The sequence below is a fragment of the Vicugna pacos genome, chromosome X (genome assembly GCF_048564905.1).
Source record: "Vicugna pacos chromosome X, VicPac4, whole genome shotgun sequence".
Lineage (NCBI taxonomy): Eukaryota > Metazoa > Chordata > Mammalia > Artiodactyla > Camelidae > Vicugna > Vicugna pacos.
In genome coordinates, this window is record NC_133023.1 from 20079941 (window position 1) to 20095741 (window position 15801).

The following is a 15801-nucleotide window of genomic DNA, read 5'->3' on the forward strand; positions in this document are numbered from 1 at the left end:
AACAAATGATTGGTTGCCAGGGGCTGAAAGTGAGGGTGAGGGATAACTACAGTGATGGAGTGAAGGAACTGGTCTATATTGTGGTTATGGTGATGATTACGTGACTGCACACATTTGTTGAAACTCACAGAACTGTACTCTGAAAAGGATGAATTTTTCTACATGTAAATTATATTTCCATAAAACTGGTCAAATAAAAATATTTTTAATCACACAGGAAATGCTAAATGTCACTCTTCTCTCTCCAACTATGATCAAAGATCAGTTTCTGTCCTGAAAATAACAGCACAAAATATTTTCTGTCTAAAGCTGAGGTTTGCCTGAATTCTATCTGCTACTATATTCTGGATCCCCTTTTTAACGTAAAAGGACCGATTTCTCCCATCCTGCTGCCCATGCTGTTACATGATATAACTCTCCTCCCACCTAATATCTGTTCTGAATTCCTGAACCCCTTGCAGCTGAACTTTTGTCTTGGTTTCTATTCCCTTGCCTAGTATTCACTTTCGTTTCTTCTGAGTTATTTGGGCTCTCTATTAAGGAGTTAATGAATGCTTAATGAATAACTGTCTTTGTTCATTATTCAATTTTGCTTTACATCAACAGATGCATTTACTATATGAAACAGGCGCTGCGCAAGGAATTGGGCAAATAATGATGAACAAGGGAGATACGGTTACAGGATGTATCTCCTGCCTTCAGAGACTTAAGAGGCAGAGTATGGTAGAGATCATATCTTGAATTACAACCTAATATGATAAACTCTGGGTTGATATCTGAGAACATGGAAGGGATATATGACACAAGTTTAGTGGAGTCAGGCAAGCCTTTTTCAGAATGATTTCTAAGTTGATTTACACAAAGTGAATAGGAATCACCCAAGGAAGCGAGAATGGTGGCAGTGAGGGGAGAAGTATTCTAGATAGAAAGAGCACAGTCTGAAAAAGTCCAAAATGGAGAAAGGACAAGAGGATTCGATCAAACTGAAGAGTTCCTTATTATAGGAACATATACAGTGAGGTGGTTGCTGAGAGCTTAAACTGGAAATATAGGCAGGGATCAAGTCATGTAGAGTCTCGTCACTTTATCCTCTTTTTCTGTTCTCCCCTCCTAAACATGCCTGATATTTCACAGGATTAATCATCTCCCTCCCATCTTTCCTCATGCACAGCAGACTGTCTCACAAACAGCTGGCTGATCATAGGATTCACACTGGTGAAGGCTGATGCTTTACTCTAGCATGCCATGTTCATTTAGCCTGCTACAACCATGGCTGCGCTACTTTTTTTGTTTCTTTGTTTTCCGTTGAGTAACCGGGGTTACTGCCATTCTCGTGTTTGGTTTCTGAAATGTAGAGAATCAAATAAATTGCTACAATGTGAGAACATGGCAGATCTCAAATCAAAACATTTAATATGGTATTATTATTTTTTTATTTTAAGTATTCCAAGTGCTACATACTTCTGATAAAGCTTTACTCTAAGAGTCATAATCATTGGAGTCCTTGACATTTCAGTGTGATAACAAAAGCTTTGGTGATTTTTTTTTTTGCAAAAAGAGAATCACGTGATAGACAAAGGACAGAGGAGGTCAGTTTTAATTATGATTTGTCTGAATTGTCTATCATGGTTTATGTAGATTTTAATTCACAACCAATACTGAGTGAAAGAGAAATTAAATTAGGTGGATGGCTGGGATTTTCAAAGTAATGGCCTTTACTGTTCTACTTATATTCTAATATTCCAATTGAGCAGATACTAATAATCATGGTGCTTTATTAACTACTAATAACAACATTGGAAAATGTACTATTATTATTATTTATAGTGAAATAAATGAACTAGGAGTATTAAGAGAATAATTTACTCATTCATTATCATCACTCAATAGGCATTTATCTAGTGCATACAATACTTGCCACATGGTAAGTACTGGGGATTTAAAAGTATGCAAGACAAAATTCATTAATTCATGGTCTCAATCCATGACACGTTTAAGAGACAATTATGTTAGCACAACAACAAATGTGAAAAATTGAATTTGATCAAAAAAAGTAAGTTATTTCAAAAATCTTCAGGAAGTGAGCTGAATTTGTATTAGGACTGTTTTCTGGTACATATCCCAGTAGTGAGGCTAGAATGGAAACAAAAACAACATGTGTACGTGATCATTACCTATCTTGTGAGCCACCTAAGCTACAGCTGGCATATTGTTCTTGAACCAATGGGAGCACTTCAACTCTGCTAAACACATGGCAGATTTTTGACATTTAACAGATACTTTTGTTACAAAATAGCTTTTTAATTCTTATGGTAGGATGCAGAAAAATTATTTTCCAAATCAAGAAGATTTAATGAATTGGATCCAGGGGCTTAAAAGGATGCTGAAGAGGACAGCCAAAACAGGATTTTGGAATGACCACATATTCTCAACAAATTTCTTAATCTGTTTCTCTTGTGCCACCTGTAGGGATGTTGACAGAACTAATTCAAAGAGTGCATCAATGCCCAAAATTGGCATTTCTGCCTTTTTATACATGCCTTACATGAAAAGGGAATAATCTACCTGTTCAGTCCTGACAAGAAACATTTTTCTCTCTTGTAAAATTCAATGGCTTAAATAAATTTGGGGCATGTTTTTGTTATTTTTTAAGCACTTAGCCACATATCATGAATATCTCCTGTGATTCTGTAAATTATTTAGACCAGTATCATTTTCCATCATTTGGGTTAATCATTAATGCCACAGATTGGATCAGTTGCATGTATAGCAGCCTTATACATCCAGCATATTAAAGCAGTATCAGAAAGGGAGCTAAGAGTGAGATTTTTAGCTAGCCACTTTTGGTGCTGCCCAACTGGACTCATTGCATGCTCTAATTCTACAAAGGAAAAAGGCATTTCATTGCGATGCAGCTGTACATTGTATTTGTCATCTGTTATACACATGGGAGGGGTAAGAACCCCAAAATATCCAGGACCTATCATTAATTCTTAATCATCATAATCACCATTAATCATTATTCATCAGCTCCTCACACATATTCTCCATCCTTTTGGACATGTGACTTGGCATTACTAAATATGTCACGTTTGTTCTTGAGTATTGACTAAAGCTGTATCGGTTTACAGAGAAAACTGGAAGGGAACTAGATTAGAGGACATGTGTGCATTTACTTCTTTAGTTTAAATAATTATTTATGTTTAGACTCATACATAGAGGGAGTCATTATCCTCAAAAGTGCAAATGAAATTTTTCCTAGAAAAAAGTATGCTTTGTTTTGATACAGTATAGAAATGTAAGTTATACGACAATCACAGTATAGTGATAGCATAGAAAAGTAAGGTGGAGGAGAGAAGTTGTAATATGCTGCATCATTTATCTCCCTTTTTTCCTCTCAAGTGACTCTGGAAAGGTGATGACAGAGTGGAAAATTTTAGGATTTTGTATACAGGGATTTTGTGACTGTTTGGAGATGAATATTTTGGTCACACTCGTAATCCACACAATGCATACACTAGGAGAAGATTTTTTCCCACATAATATGGAATGAAGAGTAAGGTACAACATATTGAATGAGAGGAGTAAGCAAGTAAGCCGTGTCTGACAGTAGACATATTTCATCATTGCTTGGTTTACTTTCAGTGCCTGGTTTCAATTAATATTGATTGTCCTTTACCTTTTCTCTTGATAGGACTGAAGTCATCATACTGCAACTATTTCAAGGACTGGTGAGATGGGAATTAGAGGAAAGAGTACTAGTTGTCTGCTGTAATATGAAATGCACCTGCAAGTAATTGGGTCCACGTTTAATTCTTTAATAGGTGTTTGAGAAAGGTCCTTTTTTCCTTCCACAGAACTAAATTATTCCCTAAAAGAGGCGTCAGCCTCTTAGCTTTGGTAGTCTGTCATTTAATAATTTGAATCAGATCATTGAATCAGATCATCACTAAAGATTCTTCCTGTTCTAAAATGCTACAATTTTACAGGGATGGTGAGATATCTCCCTGGAGCTTCTTCCTCTATACTTTGTCGTGGAGCCAGGTTTATAACAATGAGGTATTTTCACTGGTATGAAATATGATAAATCTCCCACAGGTAGCTCAGAGCATTTGCACATATATAGTGTTCAATGAGAATGCTGATGCAAACAATGCTGCCAAAGAGAGAGAGGTCTCTACTAATAATTTTAAAGATAAAATATATTTTGAAGCCCCTCCTCCCAAGAAAAGAGAAAGGAGAATAAATTAGCTCTTTATATTATGAACAAGTTAAATATCAAATTAGAGCATTTGAACTGGAGTAACAGAACTGATCCTGGGTCATTGTTTTTGCACCCGAAGTCCAAGTTGATAAATACAAACTTTGCTTTCATCTTAAGAATCCATTGAAGGTGTAGTCTTCTCTTGGACAAGCTTTTTCAGGGGGTTCAGGTATGCATTTATTTTGAATTCTATCCCTATATAGCCATTACAACCCAAGCCTTTTGGTGAATGAAGCCGGCAAATTATTTTAGGGCAATCAAAATTCTGCACTCAATGAACACTGTTAAAAGTAATTAAACAAGGACGCCATCAGACTGAGGTGGCCCTAATGCCTTGGTAGCCTAAGTAAATAAATCAAAACCTAAGCTCGAGTCAACACATGTGACTCCTAGAAAATGAAACTTCAGAACAGCCAATCACAAACAGCCCACTAGGCTTTCTCAAATAAGGTAACTTAAGCTAGAGCCAATCAAATAATTTCCTTGCTTTTTGCTTCTCCATCTTCTTTATAAAAAATCTCACTCTTAGCTCCCATTGGTGGAGCACTGCTAGCCACTTTTGGTGCTGCCCAACTGGACTCATTGCATGCTCAAATCAACTCTTGAAAATTTCAATGTGCCTCGTTTTACCTTTTAACATCCCTGTGGCTCTCCTTTCCTATGCGTTTTTAAAAATTCTATGGAAGTTTTCTCTGAATTTATTGTAACTCTGGTCTGCGTTTAAGACTTTGTTCAATATTTAATCCAAAATTTCTAGCTATTTCACAGCAGAAGTCTCTCCAAGTTAATCTAGTTCTTCATGGTATGCAAAACATTCCCCTCTGATTTTCATTTTTTAGAGTTTCTTCATTATTTCTTTTTCACCTTCTGGATCGGTTATGGATTGTAAAACACATAACTTTTCTGTTATTTGTACGCATTTGAAGCAGGAGAGGAGAGAGCAATATATTCCTATATGGCATCTTGAGTTAGAACCTCTAATTAGTACTTTATTCTGTAGCTAGAATGACATTTTATTGTAATGTAAAATCAATCATGTTATGGTTGTGCTCAAAATTCTTCAAAGACCACCTATTGGGGTTGTAGAATAAGATTCAAAGTCTTAAAAGTGCTTACAAGTCCTTTCCAAATTTGGCATCTGGCCAGAGGGATCGTTAGTTACAACTGTCAACCTAATAATGATCCAGGGCCTCTCTTTGCCGTAACTTTCTCCCTTATCCCTTAAGCATCGAAAGGCAGTCAGCTAAGAAATTACAGTTGTCTTGGGGTAGCTGTAATCTTTGGAGGTGGAGAGCCCTGTGTTTTGGAATGGGAAAAGTTCCTGGGGTTTAAATCAGAGTAGTGGGAATGTCTCCCACGCAGTGAAGCCCATACTTATCCAGCTTTTTTAGTACAGGAAGGACTTCACCTCATCAATCTGCTGGGTACTAGAACAGGGACGTCTTGATCCCGGATGCTGTTTGACTCCCTCTCCATGCAGACTTGCCTACCAGTGGTGAGCAGGAGGGGAGAGCGTGCTCCCAGTGAACCAAGAGTGGTTTCCTATAAAGAGGGGGCATGGTGGGACCTGCAGGTCTTTGGAACTCCTGCCTTCCAACAGCCCACCTCAGGCACCAAGGTTTGGCCACTGAAATCATAACAGTGCAAGGTGCTAACATAGCCCAGATGTAATACTTAGGCTGCTTTCACTTCGCTTTACCACCCTCCTGCCTCCCTCTTCAGCCTCACCTTGGTCACATGCCTCCCGATCGCTAATCTCTATTTGGATACTTTTCGTCTTCTAAAGGCAATATACCGGCTACCCTCTGGTAGAAACATGCACTTTATCATGCTACACTCTTCCGCTAAGCCCTTCGCTTCTCTCATCTGGATCTCTGCCACAAATACTGTACAGTAGTCTCCTTCGGTCTTAGTTTTCCCAAGCCCTAGCATAAGTTAGAGTTAGTTCCTCCTGGAAAACATCCTTAGAGTGCACGCATTTCATTACTTACTACCATTAAGATCAAGGTTCAGTGAACACACATATACCACATTTGTGTTCACACACGTACACATCCATAACGCCTATGAAGCCATCGGTCATTACGTCTTGTTGATGTAAGTAAGCCCAAACACAAGCCCTCGCCCACAGGATGATTCGATTTGATCTTTACCTATTAATTGTCTACTTTTCTCTGTATGAGTATATTTCACTTTTTATAAACTTCTGTGCCATCATGTATATCCTATGTTTACTGTTAAAATATTTTAAGACCCTTTAGAGCAATAACAATGGTATATTTTTCTTATATACTCTACAGCATGACCATAATATTGATATGGTTTCTCCTCAAATATATTTATTGAGCATAACAGAAACAATAAACAAATTAACAATTTCAGTTATGAATATAATTTTATTAATTCTGAACCATTATGAATTGGAAACTACATGAAAAAATATGGCTCTGAAAAATTTATTCCGATGCCCCAGGAAATCATGCAAAATCTCCTAAGATCACACTTGTGTGAAATAATAATGTACAACATCCTGAGTCATAGATATTAAAAGAACATCTGAAAGTATAATGTACAATTAATGAAGGAAAATTAAACATGCAATCGAGTTATTCTTTCTGCTGGAAGGAGAAATCAAATATACAGGAAGCATTAGTTTCCATTTATCTTCAAGTTCTAATCTGTATTCACATATGTGTATTTGCATTCCCAAGTTCAGATTTAATAAGCAGAAATGATTATTTTAGGCTATAATTGATTATAGAAAGTCTGTGAGGATCAGACTTCAAATGTAACTCTCACAATTCTGTGAAGTCAATCAAAACACAAATCACTGGGCTTGTGATTTGCCACTTCTCTGTCTTCATTAACTGTACTATTGCCCTGGGCAAATCTCAACTTTAGCTGAAGCTGCTTATCAGATGACAACCTTACCTGAGTAAATAAATTTTACCACACCTTCTCAGGCTGTGTACCTAAATGAAGATCCAGGATTACCTTTTAACAGGTGAGCCTTCTTTTTCATTTCTGGCCTACACTGAAAATGATAACTTTCTTAAAAAAACAAAACAAAACACTCCACTGATGTTGCTGCTTACTTGGCATGCTGCAGCTTTCAGAGCTCTAGTAGCTTCGATGAGAGCATTCCCATCTTCCGTTATGAGGGCAAGTCATGCGACTTCCATTAAATTAGTGATTCTCAATATTGTTGTGCATTGTAATCACCTGGGGAGCTTTTACAAGGACTGATGCCTGGGTCGCACCCCCAGAGATTCTGAGGTAATTGGTTTGGACTCCAGCTTCCCTGGGCATGGTATTTTTAAAAGCTCCCCAAGTGATTCTAATGTGCAGCTGAGGTTGAAAATCACTGCACTAATTAATAGAATAATAATGAATTGCCTAATCACGGAGAAGACCACACGGATAAAACTAGGGTTATAAATGGAAACCTATTATTTTTGTGAAAAAATATTTTTGAGGGATTGAAAATACAGTTAGGTTTGACGTTTGTATAATTGTACACAGCCTTTATTTCGTAGAAGATCCAATATCTATCTTGGTGAATTATAATCAGGTGACTCACTACTAATTTTGTGTTTATGTTCTCATACCAGCATAAAGTGAACTTGATCAAGATTCATCTATTCATTAATTAAACACATACGTATTAAGTCCTTAGACCATGTTACTCGATCTGATTTGTTGGATCTTCTTAGAAAATCATTAAGGAGGAAATTCATTGTTTATTTCCCACATGGGTTAACACTAAATTGAGAAGGGGAAAAGTCTTAAAAGAAAGAACTTAAACACAGAGCTCACGATTACTTTCCACAAACCAGATAAGAGCACTGAATTATCCTTTCTGTCAAAGGCATTACATCATTTGCTAGACACAAAAATTAGGTGAATAAATAAGATGCTATATGTGAAAGTCAAGCAAAAAACACTCATTTCCTGTTAGCTTTCTCTGAAGCTTGTATTATTATTGCAATAATAACAATTTGGATAAGTAACTAAACTGTCCTTCCCACTCCAAACTGTTCCTTCCATTACTGCCAGATTAACTTCATACTTCTGCCAACAACACAGAGATATATAAAGTTAAAAAGTTATAAATCGTGCTTCAGTGACAAAAATCTTACTTTCCTTTCCAGGAGTAACTATGTTTCCCCCACTATAACAGTTTTTAAATTAGTTTTTTATGTATAACTTTGACAATTCTATGAAACACTTTATTACTTCCATTTTACAGGTGAGACAATCTGAGGTCTTGTAAGGGGCAGGCAGGAGTTGACAATGTGCTTATCTACTGTGCTTTCTCAAGTTCAGGAGTAGGTATTTCCCTAACACTCTTTATATGTTCTTTTTCCCCCTCCAGTTTTATTGAGATATAGTTGATATGGCAGTATATAAGTTTAAGGTGCACAGCATAATAATTTCACTTTCATGCATCATGAAATGATTCCCACAATAAGTTTAGTGAATATCCATCATCTCATTTAGGTGCAAAATTTAAAAATAGAAAAAAATAGGGGGAGGGTATAGCTCCGGGGTAGAGAACATGCGTAACACACACGAGGTCCTGTGTTCAATCCCCAGTATCTCCATTAAAGATAAATCTAATTACCTCACCCTTAACAAAATCTTTTAAAAAATAAAAATTAAAAAAAAAGAAAAAATATTTTTATGATGAGAATTCTTAGGATCTACTTTCATATATAACACACAGCAGTGTTAATTAGATTTATCATCCTGTACATTACCTCCCTAGTACTTACTTGTCTTATAACTGGGAGTTTGTACCTTTTGACTGCCTTCATTCAATTTCTATTCCCCCTACCCTCTGAGGAGTGACTCTTATTAAAAATTTGGAATGTAACTCCCAGAAATTTCATGCACAAATGCACAAACTTTAAATATCTATACAAACATAAGCGTATATGTATGTATGTATGTATCTACCTAGTATATAAATTTCTATTTCTGGGGGACATTCCATACTAGCCCTAATAGAACTATTTCATCCTTTTTATAACTTACAAGTATATTATGTACGGATTTATTTTACTTTCTCATTTTAAAAATCTAAGTTCTAAAATGTTAACTAAGAAATACTTCTTCAAGAATACATTTGTATGCTGAAGAGAATGATTCAGCAGAGTGAGATACACTGATGATACGAAAGAGAGAGAGAGGTGGGGGTAACTGTAGAAATTAAGTCTTTGAGATCCTGAGACAGAGCAGGATCAGAGAAACTACCTTTGATGCATGAAATTTATTCCATTTACAACCAGAGAAGAGGCAGTGAATACGCATACGGATGCAAACAGTTTGGTAAAATTTGTGGAGAGACACAAAAAAAATGACCGGTGCTTTTTTTCACTATAATTTTTTGTCTTTCAATACAGTTTTTGGGGAATACATACACAGGGCTTGGAAGACTAATACACTGTGTGACATAATCGTCTGGAAAAACAAATGTAAATATACCAGAGAAGTATTGTGGAAATTCTGACCAGCAGAGTGCATTTTTAATATTAATAATCATTAAAGAGAAAGATACTGACAATCATGTGCACTATTCACCAATCAGCATTCATCTGCTTAAGGAAAAACCATTGAGTGGAAAGATACCCAGTTATAGCCAATACTGGACCTTTCCCAGCTGTATACTATGGAGGGAAGGCAAGCAATAGAATTGAAATGAGTCACTACAATTATGGAGCACAGAATCCAAGCTGGATAATGACAGAAGTGAGTATGTGTGAAGCTGTTGGGTTAATATATTAGTAAGGATAAGTGCATGAGAGTCAGAGACAAAGGTTGATGGAGATGATGAAAATGGCAGTAAGAAGTTCAGGAACCATGAAGACAAAATACAGGAGAGATCATCCTTATGGATATTCCATCATCCAAGTATATGAGGACAAGAGAAGTGGTAGAAAGAACTAGAGTGAGCCAGGTGTGAAATACAAGGGAAATGAGAAGTGACTTCACTGGGAGATGAACGTGTCAAGAGGAGAATCGGTCAATGAAGACCCATGGCGTGAAGTTCAAAAGATCTGGAGTTTTGAAGAAGGAAGATAAATAGCTTAAAATCAGCAACAAGAGCAAACAAGATGCTTACTTCTCCAGTCCCTCATTATTTGTGTGGCTTAAACTGTTTCCATATATTTACAGGCCATTGGGGTTTTACCTTCTGTGAAATTACTGTTCTAATCCTGTATCCAATTTTCTATTGAATTGTTTGCCTGGGTCTTATTTATTTGCAACAGTTTGTTATGTATTCTGAGTTCTGATACTGTGATATATGTTCAAGTAACTTCCTCCAGGTTATCTTTATCTTTTAACTTTTTATGTCATTTTTTTTGAATAGAAAATTTAATTTTTAGGTAGTTAGATTTATCAGTCTTTCCATTATAGTTTTCCCCCCTTGCCACAAGCAAGCTACTAGTTTTGGGGGTTCACAGCACCAGCCCTGGATTCAGTCAGGGGAACTGGCCTCATTCACACCACTGTTCAGTCCTTTGGATCTGTAACCATTAAAAGTAGTTTAATACCCCTCCTCACTGCCAATATATGTATATATATGCACCCCACATACCTTATACATTTTAATATATTTTCTCAATGACTTCTACATGTTTAAGAAAGTAGGTTGTAAGTATAGCTGTTCTACCATGATAAGAAGTCAAGAACTTTCAGTCCAAAGAAAAATACTTCAACCCTTGTAGATCCCAGACCCTCTCTCTAAAGAGACACACCTAAAGATTCCATATATAGTATAACTGATTTAATACCCTAATAAACTGAACATGCCAACAGAAAAACAAACACATTTCACAGACTATTCAAAATTACTAATGATTAATAATCATATGTAAACTGTGAGAAAATACTAGTGATCCAATGAATGTATATTGAATTAAGAACAAAATATAACAAAATGACAAAATATAATATGTCAACTAAGAAACTGGTCCTTAAAACCAATATTACAGACATAGAAAACAAACTATGGTTATCAAAGGGGAAAGGCAGGAGGAGGGATAAATTAGGAGTTTGGGATTAACAGACACACACTACTGTATATGAAATAGATAAACAAGGACCTACTGTATAGCACAGGGAACAGTATTCAATACCTTGTAATAACCTACTGTGGAAAAGAATCTGAAAAATTATATATATATATATATGCATAACCGAATCACTATGCTTGCTCTACACCTGAGACTAACACAACATTATAAATCACCTGTGCTTCAATTTAAAAAAAAAGAAAAAGAAAAAAAACAATACTATAATCCTCAGGGAGTTCAGTTTACTGGCAAATGGGCCTTTTTAGATACAACTGATGATAGATCCTATTAGTAGAAATTTGAGACAAATATTCAAAAATTTAAAACCATACAGACCCCTTGACCATTAATAATTTACTCAGAGAAAATTTGATATTTGTGTGTAAAGATTTATACAGAAGGAAGTTCATGGCTGTAGTATTTAAAATAATAAGTATTAGAATAATACTAGTAATCAAAAGGTAACTAGCAAATTGACGCAATAATGTCTGACCAATGAAAGTAAAGTGCAGAAAAGGATGCTTAATGACCCTGTAAAATTATTATACTATTAAGGGGAGGTGGCAAAGAAGAAGGCTGCAGAGCAGTAAGATCCCACTTATGACAAACTCACATGCCTACATGTGTGTATGTTTGCTTGTATGACTACAGATAAAAGAACATACCCCCACAAGTTAAAGGTAATTAAATGTAATCAAGATACTTTTATTTGGAAGGGGGGAAGGAGAGGAAATGACACTATTTTCCATATACATTACACTTGAAATATACTTCTCTTTGTAAATAGATTTAAAAGGCTGTTATCATTTTTAATTTTTAATTTTTATTGTTGATGATGAACCTATATTGACACATTGTAATCACCCAAAGTCCACAGTTTATTTTAGGGTTCGCTTTTGGTGTTGTACATTCTATGGATTTGGACAAATGTACAATTACATGTACCCACCATTATAAAATCACAGAGAATCAGAGTATTTTTGCCACCTTAAAAGCCACTGTGCTCCACTTATTCATCCCTCCCCGAACCACATGGCAACAACTGATCTTTTGTTTCCACAGTTCTGCCTTTCCCAGGATGTTGTATAGTTGGATTCATACAGTATGTAACCTTTTCAAATTGGCTTCTCTTTCACTTAGTAATATGCATTTGTTTCCTCCGTATTTTTTTTATGGCTTGCTAGCTTTTTCTTTTTTTAAACACAATAATATTCCATTGTCTGGATGTACCACAGTTTATCCATTCACCTACTGAAGGACATCTTGGTTGTTTCCATGTTTTGGCAGTAATCAATAAAACTGGTATAAATGTCTGTGTATAGGTTTTTGTGTGGACACAGTTTTCAGATCCTCTGGGTAAATACCAAAGAAGGTGATTGCTGGATCATATGGTAAGAGTAGGTTTAATTTTGTAAGGTCCCACCAAATTTCTTGGTAGAGTAGTGGTGACCTCCAAGTTTTTTAACATGCCAACCCAGAAACTGGAAGACTTATCTTTTAATACTCATATAAGCATAAAAGCTGATAAAGATCATGAACTCCAATTGTGGTTTATTAGAATTCTGAAGAAAAGACTCCAATTCTTACTACCTTACTTTTTCTCTATAACTTTATGGCTATTATTTCATGTATAAGATTATTTAAAAGTCAATTCTCTACTGTACTCATTACATACATATATATATATATATATATATATATATATATATATATATATGTCATTCTTGGACAGTCCTGTAGCCTGGGTTTATTTGATCCATATTCTACATGAAGGACTGAAAAAGTTTAGGCATTTCTTCTCCTCATTGTTTCCTAACAAATTATAGAGAAATATTTCAGAAACAGGAGGAAGTTGTCTGCACCATCTGCTGATTTTCCTTTGATCCTGAGTTCTGTGAGTAAACAGTAGGATGGGTTAAAGAGAAGTCAACATCAATAAGCAGATAATACTTTATAGGGATTTCCTAAGGAATAAATTTGAATTTATCTCCTCTGGGGACAGGGAAGAGTAACACTAAACTGAGTTTAAATGTTCATATATTTGAGGTAGATATTTAGTATTTAAAATGCCCAGTCTAGCTATTACTGTTAGTGAGAGAGGGTGTGTGTGTGTGTGTTTATGTAAGGGAGTCCACAACCCAAGTTTTAAGTTATAGTAAATTTTATATTTTCCTTCTCACTGCCCTCTGTCAGGTATAATCTCTTGTATAGTCTTCATTTCCATGCTGAGGTTATAAAACCTCCCGTGAAACATTTGCTATTTCACTGTGCAAGAAGCTCAAGATTTTGCATTTAATTTTGGGACCTGGAAGGGAACTTTTTAATGTCAGGCTGTTAAAATTTTATACTTAACTCCAAAATGAAACAGACCTATAACTTTTATAAGAAAATAAAAGTATTGTTCTGAGTAAATGGATTCGAAATCCTTTTGTACACTCCAATTGCAAAATATGTCCTTAGTATTTTGTAAACTAGATTAACTAAGAAAGTAATACAGTCAAGCAAATTAGAAATAAGCCCTAACTCTAATGAGCTGACCATTAAGAATAACAAGCCTATCAAGAATGAACCCAAAGAGGATTCTGGGAAGATGGCAGAGTAGGATGCATGAGGATTCTGCCTCCCCACCTTGACAACAATTGCATGGCAGAATCTGCTTGATGCAACAGACTGAGGTCTGTTGAAGGCTTGTAATTTCCAGGGGAAGATGGACTGAAAATCACTAATTTCGGTCAATTTTAGCTTTTAGCACAGTAGCAGCTACATATCCCTAATTCCCAGCCATGAGAAAGGCAGCTGTGCACATGTTCCTGGAGCAGCTTCCATGTAGGTTTCAGGAGCCAGCAGGTAAAAAAGGACCCTGTCCTCCAAATCAAAAGACATTATCCACAGAGTTAAAAGGCTACCCACAGATTGGGAGGAAATATATGCAAATAATATATCTGATAAGAGATTAATATCCAGAATATATAGAGAACTCCTAAAACTCAACAACAAATAAACAACCCAATTAAAAAATGGTCAAAGGACTTGAACAGACATTTCTCCAAAAAAAGATATATGAATAGCCAATATGCACATGAAAATGTCCCTAATCATTAGGGAAATGCAAATGAAAACTACACCCATTAGGAAACGCACTGTCAAAAAGACAGAAAAGAACAAATAAGGATGCAGAGAAATTGAAACCCTTGTGCACTGCTGGTGGCAATGTAAAATGGTACAGCCACCGTGGAAAACAGCATGGGGGTTCCTCAAAAAATCAGAAACAGAACTATCATATGAACTAGCAATCCCACTTCCGGGTATATACCTAAAAGAACTGAAAGCAGGGTCTCAAAGAGATATTTGTCCAACCACGTTCAAAGCAACATTACTCACGATAGCTAAAACACGAAACCAACTCAACTGTCCATTGATGAGTGAATGGATAAACAAAATGTAGTATATACATACAATGGAATATTATTCAGCCTGAAAAAGGAAGGAAATTCTGCAATGTGCTGCAACATGGATGAACCTTGAGGATATTATGCTAAGTGAAATGTCAGTCACAAGAAGCAAATACTACATGATTCCACCTATATGAGGTCTAGAGTAGTCAAAATAATAAAAACAGAAAGAATAATGGTGGTTGCCAGGGGCTAAAGGGAGGCGAGTATGAGGAGTTATTGTTGAACAGGTATAGAGTTTTAGTTTTACAAGATGAAAAGAGTTATGGGGATGGAGAGGCGGGATAGGTGCACAATGGAAATGTGTTTAACACTACTGAACTACGCAGTTAAAAATCGTTAAAATGGTAATTAACTTATGTGCATTTTACTACAATAAAAAAGTGGGAAAAAAAGAATGAACCCAAACTCTTAAGATGATAAGCTTGAGAAGAGATATCACTAAGAATCAGGTGCTAACTCCTGATGACAGAAAATAATGACAAACATCTTCACAGCTACTGCACTTTGTGCCAAAGCTCGAAATGTTTTCTATATGTTACTTCTCGTAACAACTAAGTGTTATTATTATTATATTCATTTTATAGATAAGCAAATTGAAGCATAGAGGGGTTAGGCATCTTCCCAAGGGTACACTTGTAGAGTATATTAAGTATGAAAGCAGTCTGAGTTCCAGAGATCATGTCTTAAGTCAATTCTGAAGGTGGTCATTGGCAGGGAGGCAGTGGTTACTGTATTAAATTAAAACCCATTTATTTAGATGACTCCTAAGACCCGATGCTCACATTTTGACATTTTCGAAAAGAAAAAGGCTCTGGCAGAGACTTGAGGAAAGCAAAGGTTGAAGAGGATCTATTCTAGAGGAGGATGTCCAAAGCCATGAGAATAATCTCCTCTGACACTAAGAATATTGAAAAGGAAAGAAGTCAGTTTCTGCTTCCTACATTGACTACTAAATATGCCCCAAAAAGCCTCATTAGAACATAGGTATATAGTGTTTTATATG

The 15801-nt window shown here is 35.9% G+C and overlaps 1 long non-coding RNA gene across 1 annotated transcript in view; it reads right to left on the reverse strand.

Annotated features, from left to right (window-relative positions):
• LOC140692050 (uncharacterized) overlaps positions 1-15801 on the reverse strand; it is a 329341-nt gene that overhangs the window by 72079 nt on the left and 241461 nt on the right. The window lies entirely within an intron of this gene.